The sequence below is a fragment of the Mirounga leonina genome, unplaced genomic scaffold (assembly GCF_011800145.1).
Source record: "Mirounga leonina isolate KUSES-001 unplaced genomic scaffold, KU_Mleo_1.0 Mir_169, whole genome shotgun sequence".
Lineage (NCBI taxonomy): Eukaryota > Metazoa > Chordata > Mammalia > Carnivora > Phocidae > Mirounga > Mirounga leonina.
Genome location: NW_023270431.1, coordinates 11,312,935 through 11,327,135, shown reverse-complemented (window position 1 = coordinate 11,327,135; position 14,201 = coordinate 11,312,935). Strand labels below are relative to the sequence as shown.

The following is a 14,201-nucleotide window of genomic DNA, read 5'->3' as shown; positions in this document are numbered from 1 at the left end:
AGAGTCAAAATTAGTTAGGTATGGACCCAGAGTTCTGCACCATCGAGCATGGAAAGGTCATTTGATGTCATTTTATTATTTTTGTCTGTGATGGTCATTATTTTTCATTTCACATATTTTTAGATGATATTGGTCTTGCTTGGGTTAGTTTGGGTATTTTATCTATTCTATTTTTGCTATTATGAGGCAGAATATCCTTAGAGATTGACCAGTATATCTTTCAAACACACGCACACGCACCTACACGCACACACACACACACACGCACGCACACAATATTTTATTCCTGTGTCAAAACCAGTCACGTAATTGTTTGAGGCTTATGGGCTTTGTATTTCTGCCGGCTGCTGTCCAGCACTTAAAAGAGAACTCAGTCATTAATAGAATTCCCCTTCTGCTGAGAAGACCCTTTGTGAAGCTTCCAGTTGCATCTACAGGATCCTGTGATATTAAGTAAGAGTTACAATGGACGTACTAAAAAAGAGCATCCATATGCCACAGACAGTAAGAATTGTGTTAAATTAGTTTCTGTTGGAAGTCTTTCTTTGCATATCTTTACCCATGCTATCAAGTCCATCCAGGCCTTAGGCTTATGTTCTTTAAACTGAGACACTTTTCTACTTATCAACTTACAAGTTCTTTACTGCAAAAACTGTGACAGTATTTTCTTTGAAGACATCAGTAGGGTGGATGTAACAGAATATTGTTTGATCACAATATAAAACCTGTTTTTGTCACTTAATTACTCATGCTATGAAAGATAAAGGTAATAAATGTGACAAAATAATAATTAGTGCAATTAGCGACATGCACTGAGTTACTTAGCAATAGTTCCCTGAATACCCTTTACTTTTGAATTCAAAGGGAATTTTAAATCTTCCGCATTTATGTTTTGTTGTGGCTTTAATTTTTAAACTTTGTCTTTTTTTAGCTAAACTAACTTAATGAGATAGATTAGCCTCATGGAAAAACTACATTTTGGGAAGCATATATTGGAATTTCATTGACTCATTTAGGATATTATTTAGACTACAGCTCTGCTGACCACAGCAGAGTGTATATGCATAGTGAAGTGGTTTCGATTCTTCATCTGGATCATGCAATCTGCATTGACATACATTGACCACTGCCACCATCAAAAGTTATGGCAGCTTGGAGTCAGTAAAGCATCTTATGGGGATATAAAATATATCGTGCAATTGTTTTTCAAGGCACATATCATAATTTACGATTAGAGGTTTATAGGCATTAATATTTGCTTAATGACTAATATCCCTCGTTGAACTGCAAGTTTCGTAAATGCAAGGACAGTGGTTATTGTATGCAATGCTTTACCGTTTCAGCTTGGTTCTGGTGGGTGCTTGAGAAATATTTGTTGAATTAACGGGTATGTTAATTATTGGTGAGCTTTTTTATGTCTAAATTGAATGGGGACATACATTTTGTAGGCAAAGCGTTTTGACTGCCGTTTGAATATAGTGGGGTAATTTGACTCTAGCGTTTGACACCAATGGATATTTTGATTCTATATCTGGTTTCTATATCAAACATTTAGTTCCTTTTAAAATTGGTCCTTTGCCTCTTCAAACCTAGGAGTAGTAATAGCTTCCTACTTTTGCTAGTCCCTTGACCATTAATTAACTCCTTTATTTCTTCAGTAATACTCTCGGTGTTTCATCTGTTTTCTTAGGGGGACTCTAAAAGGGCTAATTATTTTTCCTGTATTTTTAAAAGTTAAGACTGCAAGCTCAGTTTTAGTTTGGATGATTATTTCCATTTAATTCTTTTCTCCTGGTTCCTTTTTTAAAAAATATTTGCAATCACTTACTACATGACAAGTTTTTTATCAAATGAAATATTCCCATCTTCTGTTTAACTTTTATGATTGTTTTTATATGTGGTGAATTTTGTTCATGTAGTGAATATTACAGCGAAATGGGTAAGAGATGACCAAATTTTCAGAGCACTCAATCTATGCAAAAATTGTGTCTATTTCCTTTCATATATTCCAGAATTGTTCTATCATTTGAAATCAGGTTACTGTATTTTAAATCCAATGATTCATACACCTCCTATAACTTTTAAAGTTGTACATTAAACAGTTTTTTCTTTTGGTAAGTAAGGACAAAAAAATAAATATATTCTACATTGTTTAGAATCACGTAATCATTTTTCATACTGTCTTACTTATTTAAAACTGAGATGTTACATGTTATTTTTTATGAAAATTTTGGGTTAAAATATTCTGGAGCTTATTACTTCAGATGAAAATCTAAGAAATTGACCATAAAAATGATTAATGTGGTAATTATAGAGAATATTAACATGTATAGCAGGAAAAATATATGTTTATGACAACTATATAAAATATATGAATTGAAGATGATCCATTTTCAAGTAGAATATAACTAGTAGAATCATGTTTTTGTTTTTGTTTTTGTTTTTAAAGATTTTATTTATTTATTTGACAGAGAGAAACACAGCGAGAGACGGAACACAAGCGGGGGGAGTGGGAGAGGGAGAAGCAGGCTCCCCGCTGAGCAGAGAGCCCCATGTGGGGCTCGATCCCAGGACCCTGGGATCATGACCTGAGCCGAAGGCAGACGCTTAATGACTGAGCCACCCAGGCGCCCCAGAATCATGTTAATTTAAGAAGTGCTTTTGATACACTAAAAGGAAATGGACATGGACACAAAAAGTAATATTAATATATGAAATTCATATTAAAGAAGTTAAAAGGAGAGTAAAATTATTTTTTAAAGAAATACTCTCTTAATTTATTATATGTGTTTTTTTTTAAGATTTTATTTATTTATCTGAGAGAGAGAGAAAGAGAGAGCACTAGTGAGGGGAGGGGCAGAGGGAAAATAAGACCCCCCACTAAGCCTGGAGCCTGATGCAGGGCTCCATCCCAGGACCCCTAGACCATGACCTGAGCAGAAGTCAGATGCTTAACCGACTGAGGCACCCCTTATTATATGTATTTATTTTATCACCTCCTATTAGACAAAAGTACACAACAAACATTTAAAGAATTGAATATCTTTAAACTCAATTACCTACTTATATATACTAATAAAATTATTTTATAGTAAAGAAATAAAGGTTAACTGTGTGGGATTTTTTAAAATATTAACATTTTTGGGCGCCTGGGTGCCTCAGTCGGTTAAGCGACTGCCTTCGACTCAGTTCATGATCCTGGAGTCCTGGGATCGAGTCCCACGTTGGGCTCCCGGCTCAGCGGGAGGCCTGCTTCTCCCTCTGACCCTCTCCCCTCTCCTGCTGTTTCTCACTCTCTCTCTCTCTCTCAAATAAATAAATAAAATCTTTAAAAAATAAAATAAAATAAAATACTGACATTTTTGTAATCTGGGAAACACCAGGACACCTTAAAATTTAAAGATACTTTGACTCAGGTTTAGATTCTTTTAATCAAAATTTAAGAATGTGTGTGTGTGTGTGTGTCTGTGTGTGTGTCTCTGTTGGTAAGTCTACATGTTTGGGTATGTATGTATAGGAGTATGATTCTTCCTTTTCATAAAATTATAATAGGGGCCATACTGTCATTGACTTTAGGCAATTTTCTTGGTAACATTTTATTATATTCCCAAAATGGTCATTATTAAAAAAGAGAGAGAGAGAGAACACTGTGCAGTAAATCACATCTGCTGCAACAAGACAACTTCAAAATTGGAACTGCTCCTGACATTTCATGTGAGGATTACCTCTTGGGATGAACTAGGGGAAAATTTCTGTGGAGTCTAAAAGGAAGAGAATTTTTAAAAAGCCCTTTCAAAGAACAAAGACTAATCGCTCGGTACAACCTTTTGTCTCCATTTTTGTTGTTGTTTTGTTTTGTTTTGCTTGTTGTTTTTTAATTTCCATAAACAACAACAGTATGTGTTAAATGCACTGGAAAACATGCAGCAAATTAATAGGGAGTTTAAAACAAAACCAAACAAAGCAAAAGAACAAAGACAAAGGACCAAAAAGAATATGTGATTCTATAGACTTTGAATACATTAGAAAGTTTCCTTTGATGCAAATTGTTCCGTTTCTACTCTGTCTTTAATATCCACTGTTGCTGTTGTGGTAGTAGTTGTTGTTTTTTGTTGTTTTTAATATCATCTCAAAGAGCAGAAGACAAAGGGCAAAAGCACTGGGCGCAATAGTGGAAGTGTTGGGTACGGATTCTCTTTCTGCCACACACCCGGCATATGAAACCTGGAGCAGAGATTAAACTCCTCACGTTTTGGATTTCTAATCTATAAAATGGGCTTAAAAAACAAAACAAAACAAAACAAAACAAAATTTCCCTAACAATAGTGGTATTGTTCTAAGAATCGAATAAAATAATGCTGTAAGAGCCTTTTTCAAACTGTCACGTGCTAGTAATGTATTATTTGAGCGGCAGAACCACGTGAGAAGGCAGTGCAGAATATAAATGGTATTTCAAGTTGGAATGTGAGGAAGCATTGCTCTCTAATTTAAAGCCAAAGTCATATAGACTTGCCAGAGAGTGAACTAGTGAAGCATTTAGCTTAGAAATTGAGTGCTTTGGACTGCACATAAGTACTTTAAAACTCTTTCAAATAAATGCTTCCCTATCATCCATTTCATAGGATGGATCCCTGGTGAAATGACACTTCACATTAATAGCTAAATTATTGACTGCTGTTAATGTGTTCCTAAATACAAAATGGATTTAAAGATTTTTAGAATAACATTGTTGGATAGTAATTTAAATAAAATGTCATTTTAAAGACATCAGTCTTGTGCATAGAATAGCAAACACTGAATTGGTAATTCATTCATTTACTAACTAATATGTTATTGAGAGTGAACAGTGTAAAAGTCGCTGTGCTAGGCACTCTGAGAGTTTCAAAGAGGAATGAGACAATGAGTTTATAGACCAGAAGGGAGTATAAGATGTGTCTGCAGTCCCTATTTTGCAAGGGAGAAAGTGAGGTGTAGGAAAGATGTGCAAGAAAATCTCATGGGTTTTCAGGGACAAACTGTAACTTCCAGGTAGGATTAACAGGGAACATTTTCTGAAGCAGTTGTAAAATGCTAACTATAAATATTCATCAAACACTCATTGAAATATCTTTCTTTTCCTGAAGTGTGAGTAGGATTGATCATAAATAACTCGAACATTACGTGATTTCTTTTGTCCACTGGATTTTGTTAAATGGTGCCAGCTTTGAAAAATTCTTAAAATACAGAAGCATTCGCATTTTCTCTGAATGAGACTGAATGAAATTTTAATTATCCTATTTTAAATGTCTATTTTGTGTTAGGTACCTTATGTTAAATACAAATAAAATGTAAATGTAAATTAAAAGACCGTGATCTATTTTTCTCCAGATGTGTAAAAAAAGTATGTGTTTACTCTTAAGAAATGTGTTTACACTAGGCTTCATTGCAATTTTTGATTATCTACCTGTCTTTGTGCATCAAGATTTATAGACAGAGAAAATATGTTGAAAAGACTCTAGAGTTTATTTCAAAAAAAAGAAAAAGTAAAGAAAAGAAACAAACAAAAAAGTAAACTAGCCTAGCTGTTTATATGTTATTTCATTGAATCTTCAAAACTATTCCAGTTAATTATGTTTAACCAAGAATTGAGATTAGCAAACTTGCCCAAATAATACAGCTGGATTCAAATCCAGTTGTTTGAATAAAGTTCATACTCATTCCACTTTATTTTTTTCAGGCACAAGTTTCAACTAATCATTTACTATTACACAGTATCTAAAAAAAACCCTAACAATAAAATATATTATATATATATAAAATATAACAGTATGATGTTATTATATGAAGGTACTAGTAAATCTAATCAGAAGTTTTATTATTATACTTTTATGAAATTGCAAGATTTTAGAACACCAAAATAACAAATTTCATGGAAATACACTTCCAAGTTTGGTCAAAATAAGTCATTTACTCTATATTTTTATTATTGCATTATTCTATTTAGTATTTATTTATTCTGCATTTTCAATAGAAGTTCTAAATTAGTTGTTGGCCTGAACAGATCTAAATCTATTGTTCAACAAGATCTTCTGTAATTTGAGATTGTAACTTTGTTTGTGTATTTGTGTGTATGTGCGCATATTTATATGTAAGACCATAATAAATAGAATCAAGTAAACTAATTTTTCTCTGGGTTCCAGCAAGTAGATTTGGCGACATCTTTATTTTCATTTACTTATTGAAATGTATTTGTGAGACAGGTAAATTAGGTTATGATTATATATGACATTTAAAAAAAAATTATCCCAGATGCTTTTACCATGTCCCCTACATGATGCAGTCCACATATAACAAGAGTTAGCCTTTGGTTGATAGGTTTTTCTTCACTGATTTGATGCTTTTGTTTCATTGGAACAGAAAGGTTAATCCTTTAGAACTTCCCATAGGGAGCAGGCAAGCAGCTCATTTATTTTGATAGGAACAACTTTTCAGGCTTGTTCTGTTTACCTATTTCCTAACCTTATTCTGACATCTCAGGCCCTTTACCTGCCATCCATAAGCAAGTACTCATTTGAAAATTAATCCACTGGAACCAATTTGCATTGAAAGTAAGGCAACCTGGTATGCTAGAGAGATCATTGGACTGGGACAAAAAATCTAGTATCAACTCCATTCTCAATTAGCTGAGAAACCATGGACATCTACTTTTATCCATTTTCCTTCTTTTTTCCATTATCTGTAAAATGAGACCTCTGTATTAGTTAATTAGATCTAAAGTTTCCTTAGCCCTAAATATTCTTATGAACATATGAGAATTTTCAGAAATGATAGTCTGGTTTTCTACATTTATGTTAATATAAATATAATATTTAAATCAATATTTTATATAACTTCTAATAGGAAATAAAGAGCTGATTATAATAGTCCTTTATGTGCTAAGAAGGAATTGTATTTAGAAAAAAATAAAATGTATTCCACATTTAAAGAAAGATATTATATCTGAAAAAGACTTTACAGTCAGGTTTTGGAGTCATGCTTTCAAATATTCTCCAACTTTATAACTAAAAACTATTTAACACTCAGGGAAACCTCATTCAAATTAATTATTCCCAAATTTGTATGAATACCAGTGATACCTCTCCTGGCATTGATAATTCATACAAGTGCATTTGACATAATAAAAGGGACACTTTAAACTTCCATGAACTATTTCACTAGGAGGATCCAGCTTTTCTATAAAGAAATCATTTAGGCCCTTATGAACCAATGTTATCTTTCATGAAATACTGTAATGCTTTAAAAAAAGACCTTTATTTTTTTTTAAAAAGACCTTTATTTAATAGCCCTAATGAAAAACTATAAAATAAAATTTTGAAGACTGGTTTATCTCTTTTTATACAAAAGTCCAAGAGAATCAACATACAATGGTAGAATAATGCAATTACTATTTTTCATTATTACTATTTTTTTATTTTATTTAAATTCAATTAACTAACATATAGTGTATTATTAATTTCAGAGGTAGAGTGTAGTGATCCATCAGTTGCATATAACACCCGGTGCTCATTACATCACGTGCCCTCCTTAGTGCCCATCACCCAGTTGCCCCATCCCCCACCCTCCTCCCCTCCAGCAACCCTGTTTGTTCCCTAGAGTTAAGAGTCTCTTATGGTTTGTCTCCCTCTCTGGTTTCATCTTATTTTTCCCTCCCTTCCCCTGTGATCCTCTGTTATTCAAGAGGTAGAGGGGACTTGAGCAATTAGTCCAATCTTCTTGCTTTCTGAATAAGACAACTGAAGCCCATGTAGAATAAGTAATTAAGTGACTGGTGAAAGGTCACGAATCTGTTTAAAGGTAGGAAGCATATGTGGTAGTGTATCCACACACACAAGCTCTGCACGTACTGCCTACTCAAAGGTGACAGCACAAGCTTGGCGATGTCATACACACCGGGCCATACTGCCATGCGCACCTGAAGTTTTCAATTTTCAAGATTTGTTTAGAATCACAAAGACATCTACCCAAGATAAAAAGCATACACCAACAACTTAAATAGCCTCACAAAGAGTCAAAAGGACACCAATTATATGTGAAAATGGAGTCAGGTACATTTGCTAAGATTATGTACAGTTAAAGTCAACTTTTGTTTTGTTTTCATTTCTTTTCTTTGATATCAGGCCTAGCACATAGAAAGCCTCAGGATTTCAAACAAGTTTTTCTCTGCCCTAACTGAAGACAGATAAGAACAACTGCACTGTAAAGTACAATGGTCAATGTATAATTAAATAATCACACTTTATCCTTGAGCAGAAGTTCATAGACAAGGTGGAAAGAAGATACATTTATCTCATACCTGTAAACACAAATATTTAAAAGCCTTGGGACCCCTGAATCAGAAATACTTTTTATTCAGCACAACAGCCTGTGATGTACTGCTGAATGTCATTTGCTCAGTCACCGCGCTGGGGCATGAAGGTAATAAAAATTCCGTGAACATGCTTGCAAAATATAAATGTTTAAGCAATTCTTTGTAGCCACAACTTGTGGTGTAGATGGAATGCAATCTTGAATAAACAAGATGAATGAAGTGAAGGGTAACCACTGCTTTATCATTCTTCACGTAGGCTACAGAATCTATTGCCTGTATGTCTAAGGGGCAAAGCTTTATGATTCTGAACAATGAAACCATATTTTAAAACCACATTAAGAGCAAATTAAATATTAATCTTAGCAGAATGGATATGTTGAATGGAATCTAAAATCAAATAATTTATCATGGAACTAACATTACAGTCAGGCTATCTCAAAATCTAATATCTAAAATATAAATGGCAACAGCTGATTGTCTAAAATGTTTTCTTACAGGGGCGCCTGGGTGGCTCAGTTGGTTAAGCGACTGCCTTCGGCTCAGGTCATGATCCTGGAGTCCTGGGATCGAGTCCCACATCAGGCTCCCTGCTTGGCAGGGAGTCTGCTTCTCCCTCTGACCCTCCTCCCTCTCATGCTCTCTGTCTCTCATTCTCTCTCACAAATAAATAAATAAAATCTTTAAGAAAAAAAATAAAATGTTTTCTTACATGTCATATTCTCTTTCTCCACATACAGTTTCCCCAAGAGTTACTAGGATGATGTAGATTTCTGTTTTATGGCACCTGTCCCCAGGACTTGACACTTTTTGCTTGACTCATAGAGCTTCTCCTCTGGGAGAAGGTAATTAAAAAATACGGCAATTTAAAAAACCAATTCATCCCATGGCATAGTTTTGAGTTTTATTACAGTATGCGTTATGAGTATGAAATTGACAAAACATATATTAAACTTAAGTCATTTAAATACTAGCTTCCAGAAGTGATATATAAACATATTACTGAAAAGACACTGAAAATCTTTCATAAAATATTCTAATAATCTTTTTATCCTTATCTTCAAACGCTAATTCTTTTTCAAATAAGGAAAGCTGAAAAGCAGAGCAAATGTTTAACTTTCTGTCAGAGTCAGTGATTAAATGATGCTACAGGAAAGATTTGCTGAGATCGGAGGAACTCACCATTCAGAAAAGTCCTACTGACCACGGTCTTGTTATGACATAAATAATACCATGAAAGAACAATTATAGGGTACTTTTATATCTCCTTATGGACCTTGTTGAATACATAACTCATCTGTAAATTTTAATTAAATTAATGTCCTAGCCTCTGATTACATATTTATTTTGTAATCACTGAGTAACAAAGTTCATCATTCCATTCATTCACTAATTTACTCATTTTTGAACGCTCTCTGTGATTAAACACTTTGATAAACACAATAGAGGCACAAAAATGGAAAAAGAAACTGATATCTGTCCTCAATTAATTTACAGCCTACTGGAGAAAATAAGAAGTATCAAATAGCCATACCTCAGGGAAAAATGTTCTTGGGGTAAAAATAAAGAGTAATGACGACCTAGAGTGCACAGATCTCAACTGCGATCATTAAAATCAGGAAACATTTGTGGGAGTTTTGCATTTGGTCTGCACTTGTGATGATGAATGTATTTGCAATACAATCTCATATATTACAGCACTTTGTAATATATTTATATAACTGTATAGTTTTATATGATCTCAAAAAAGAGATCTTTTTCATCCAGTAAGCTTTTAAAAATACTCAATTCGGGGCGCCTGGGTGGCTCAGTCCTTAAGCGTCTGCCTTTGGCTCAGGTTATGATCCCAGGGTCCTGGGATCGAGCCCCACATAGGGCTCCCTGCTCTGCGGGAAGCCTGCTTCTCCCTCTGCCACTCCCCCTGCTTGTTTTCCCTCTCTTGCTGTCTCTCTGTCTCTCTGTCAAATAAATAAATAAAATCTTAAAAAAAAAAGTCCAGTCTTAAAAATAAATAAATAAATAAATAAATAAATAAATAAATAAATAAATATATAAATAAATAAATAAAAATACTCAATTCATGGTTATCTCTTCCAAGAATACAACCTGTTCTCATTGAATTGTGGTCATACTTCAATCATAGCCCTTGTCAAAGTGCAACGTAATCGTTTTTCATTTCAGTCTCTCCCACTATGAATTCCTTGAGACAGGAATTATTTTATGTTGTGTTCTTATTTCCAAAATGTAGGATGAACCTGATGTAAGTATTCAATAAATGCCTGTTGATGGAACAAATAAATAGATAAATAATCTGAGTTCCTCAAGGCAAGAAAAATATTTCTTATTGTATTTTAATAAGTATTAATTGAATCTAAATCTCTCTAATTCTCTTTGAGATTTACAAATACATATACTATGTCATTATATTTTACACAAGTTTTATCTACTTAAATCTCATTACAGACAACATATTAATATCTCATTTCACAGGGTATAATTTAAACATTTTGCTGGATTAAATTTCATATCCATAGCACAGCTTCTAAAATTTTACAGTAGAATATTTTTCTATAGATTTAAATACAAATTCATGAGTGTGTACTGCATATAGCATTTTATTACCAAATTAAACATTTGAAGCAAAACTTAATGAGAAGCAAGCATAGGTTAATGAAAAATTGCAAGCACTAGATGCAGGCAGATCTAAATTTGCATTTTAAGTCTGCAGCATCCCAGCTCTGTTTCCTTAGGCAAGTTATTGAAATTCTCTATTTCAGTCTACTCATCAACAAAATGATGATACCAAAAACTACTTTTTTTTCCAGGGTTTTTACTGGGACTAGACAAAAAGTATATATATTCATTTAATGATAGTTATTATAACGATAATGGTGATATTGATGATAGAGGATAGTAATACTGATAGCAAACACTTAGCACTCTTATGCCCCAGGCATTGTTCCAAATACTTACATTTACTAATTCAGATTCAACAGAAATAAGAGAAGAATGTCTCCCTTTCTAGACTAAAACTCCCTACTGGACAAAGACGGTGCCGATATTTTCTTCTCTAATGTTTTATATTAATTAATCCATTTAACAAATAAAGTTGTGCAAGGAACTGTTCTAGTTGTGGTCCTCCATCAGGATTTGGCCTGCCAAAAAGCCCAACACTCACTGGGCTTATTTTACAAAATTAGGAGACAGAGAATATAGAAAACAAAAGATTGCAAATTATATAGAATGTTTGATGACATATCATCAATGAAAAATTGAGCAGGAAAGATATGAATTGTAGGAATGTAGATTGGGGACTGCAATGTTAAGTATTGTGTAAGTTTTATTTAAAAATGTCATATGTAGGAGTTGAGGAAGTGATCTATGGGGATATGTCAGAGAACAGCATTCCAGAGAGAACAGTGAGTGTGAAAACCTTGAGACAGGAGTGTCTGTGTGGATAGGGACATGTACATGATCGTGTGTATATGTGATGTGGTGTGATGTGGTGTGTCGGTGTGTGTGTGGGTGTGTGTGTGTGTGTGTGTGTGTGTGTTAAGGAAAAGCCAGGAGGGCAATGTAGCTGGAGTGAAGTTACCAGGTTGGCAGAGAAGTAGGGGATGAGTTTGGATACATAATAGATCCAAAATGTCTCTGCATATATATTTTTTTCAGTTAATTTATTGTTCTTCTTTACCTTTTCTCTGCTTACAAATTGGCCTTTGCTCACTTATTCATCTATTATTCCTTTCGATCAATCCTATCAATTCTACAATGTTTAAAGTTTTATACCAACTCCATGTAGTTATTCATACATTCATCTCACCCCCACTGTCAGGAACTCCAGCTTTATTTCAGTTAATCTGCTTGATTTCTTTCACATGTAATTTTCTTGTTGCCACCAGTGTGTCTCTCTATATTGAAGATAGTTACCTTGTAAAAATAGTTTTATATGTGTGTGTTGTTTGTTTCTGATGCTTAGGCAGTATTGCCATATTTGAAGGATTTTTGTGCCAAGATTATAAATCCAGAATTTTAATAAAGAGAGAATAAAATCAACTTTGTATTTATCTTTGTGAGCAGTGTTAGCCAAGATAAGGATGAGAAAAATGACACTTGGTAGGTTATATTCATATATAAGTCTGCCTAACATAAAATCAACCAAAGAATGTGAAACATTTATACATATTAATATTATTGAATATCAGCAACAATCTGGAAATAAATGAAATTATAAATGTTATGTTTATCTGTGTTTATAATATTGAAAGTAATATTAATTATAAGCAAGTATACAATTCTGAGCTGTAAAATGTGAAAAATGTATTGATCCATGAATCTTAATGATCATGTTAAGTGGCATTATTAATTAGGATTATTTCTAACATTATTCATTTTGTTGACAATATAATATCGAAAATTGTGACTGTTTAATTACTATGAAAATTATTAGAGTTATTTTAAAGATAGGGAGATTAAAATCGAAGGAAGAAAACACCATAGGCAAGCAAAATATATGAAATATTTGACTACACGTGAGAATTATGTTTTTGTGTTTGCATATATTAAAAGAGAATATCTACTATTTAAAAATATTGACTATCAGGAAGAAAATTCATAAGAAGTGATTAAAAATGTTGTACAATATGATTGCATAAAGTCACACAGCTTCTTTTCCCCTCCTTAAGGGAATCAAAGTGCCTATGTTATCATCATGGATGTTAGGAAATAAATATCAGAGATCATGAGACCATCATTAAAGGTGACCACACTAAAACCCAAAGTTGCATAATTTTTTGGTGGCTCAGCAAGCTAGGACTTTAACCTGATGTGTGTGTGTTGCCCCCAGCTGGCTCTTCCTACAGGTCTTTAGAGTCAGTGTGTGTAAAGTAGACCAATACAATTTTAAGATTTAGAAGAGTCTCCAAGAAGGCCCAGATCAATTTACTAATTTTACAGACAGAAGCTGAAGACCTGGAGAGACTACAGATCAAAAGTTCTGGAGGAAAATGGGAGACTAAAGAATGAAGTGAGACATGTTTCATCTCTGGGTTCTTACAACCTTGAGTAGCAACTGTATTTCTTAATTATAACTAGAATGGAATGGCACCTTCTTTAGACACAAGCATATCAATTGATACAGTACCATAACTCCTTCAAACTCAGACACAAGTTAATGCATCTCTGCCATCTTTTCTACTTTTGCCACTGATGAATTTAGGAGAAGTGCTTCTGAAAAAGCCACAGAAATACATTAACTCTAAATTACTCTGTCTTATAATTGCAATGTACTAGTCTTACCATTTAATTTTAAAATATATTGCATGTAAGCAATTCTTCTAATGGAATTGCATTAGGTTGAATTTCTCCAAAAGTAATGTAATAAAATGAAATAATCACTTTGATTTATAAGAATGTTTTACATTAAATAAAACCACCATGCTTTTACATTATATAGTAAGAAGATGACTTTGAGCCTGACCTTAAATTATTTTAACCTAATTTATGTTCCTGATAACTGAATATTTTGGTTGAAAAATTCCTAGAATGCAAATGCTATCACTACGTTGCCTTTTTAATACACACTTTTTATTTGTCTTGGTAGATTGTCCATGAAAATTTCAGGGACAGACAGGTGGCACAAAATGTATGGCATATTGGAGGATAAACTTGTTGATTGAGCTAATTGACTGCAATCATTTTGGCTGGAGATATTAAAATGATTAAATATGCTGATTTCTGCTAAATCACTGAAGTGTTTCAATACTACATAGAAAAATTTTGAACAAAAAACAGAAGAATTTGTTTACAACTCGTAGAGAAAGTGATAAATTAATTTACATTCAACCAAAATTTCACA

The 14,201-nt window shown here is 33.3% G+C and overlaps 1 protein-coding gene across 2 annotated transcripts in view; it reads right to left on the bottom strand.

Moving 5' to 3' along the window:
• CADM2 (cell adhesion molecule 2) overlaps positions 1-14,201 on the bottom strand; it is a 1,084,478-nt gene that overhangs the window by 604,579 nt on the left and 465,698 nt on the right. The gene's annotated exons all lie outside the window — the stretch shown is intronic.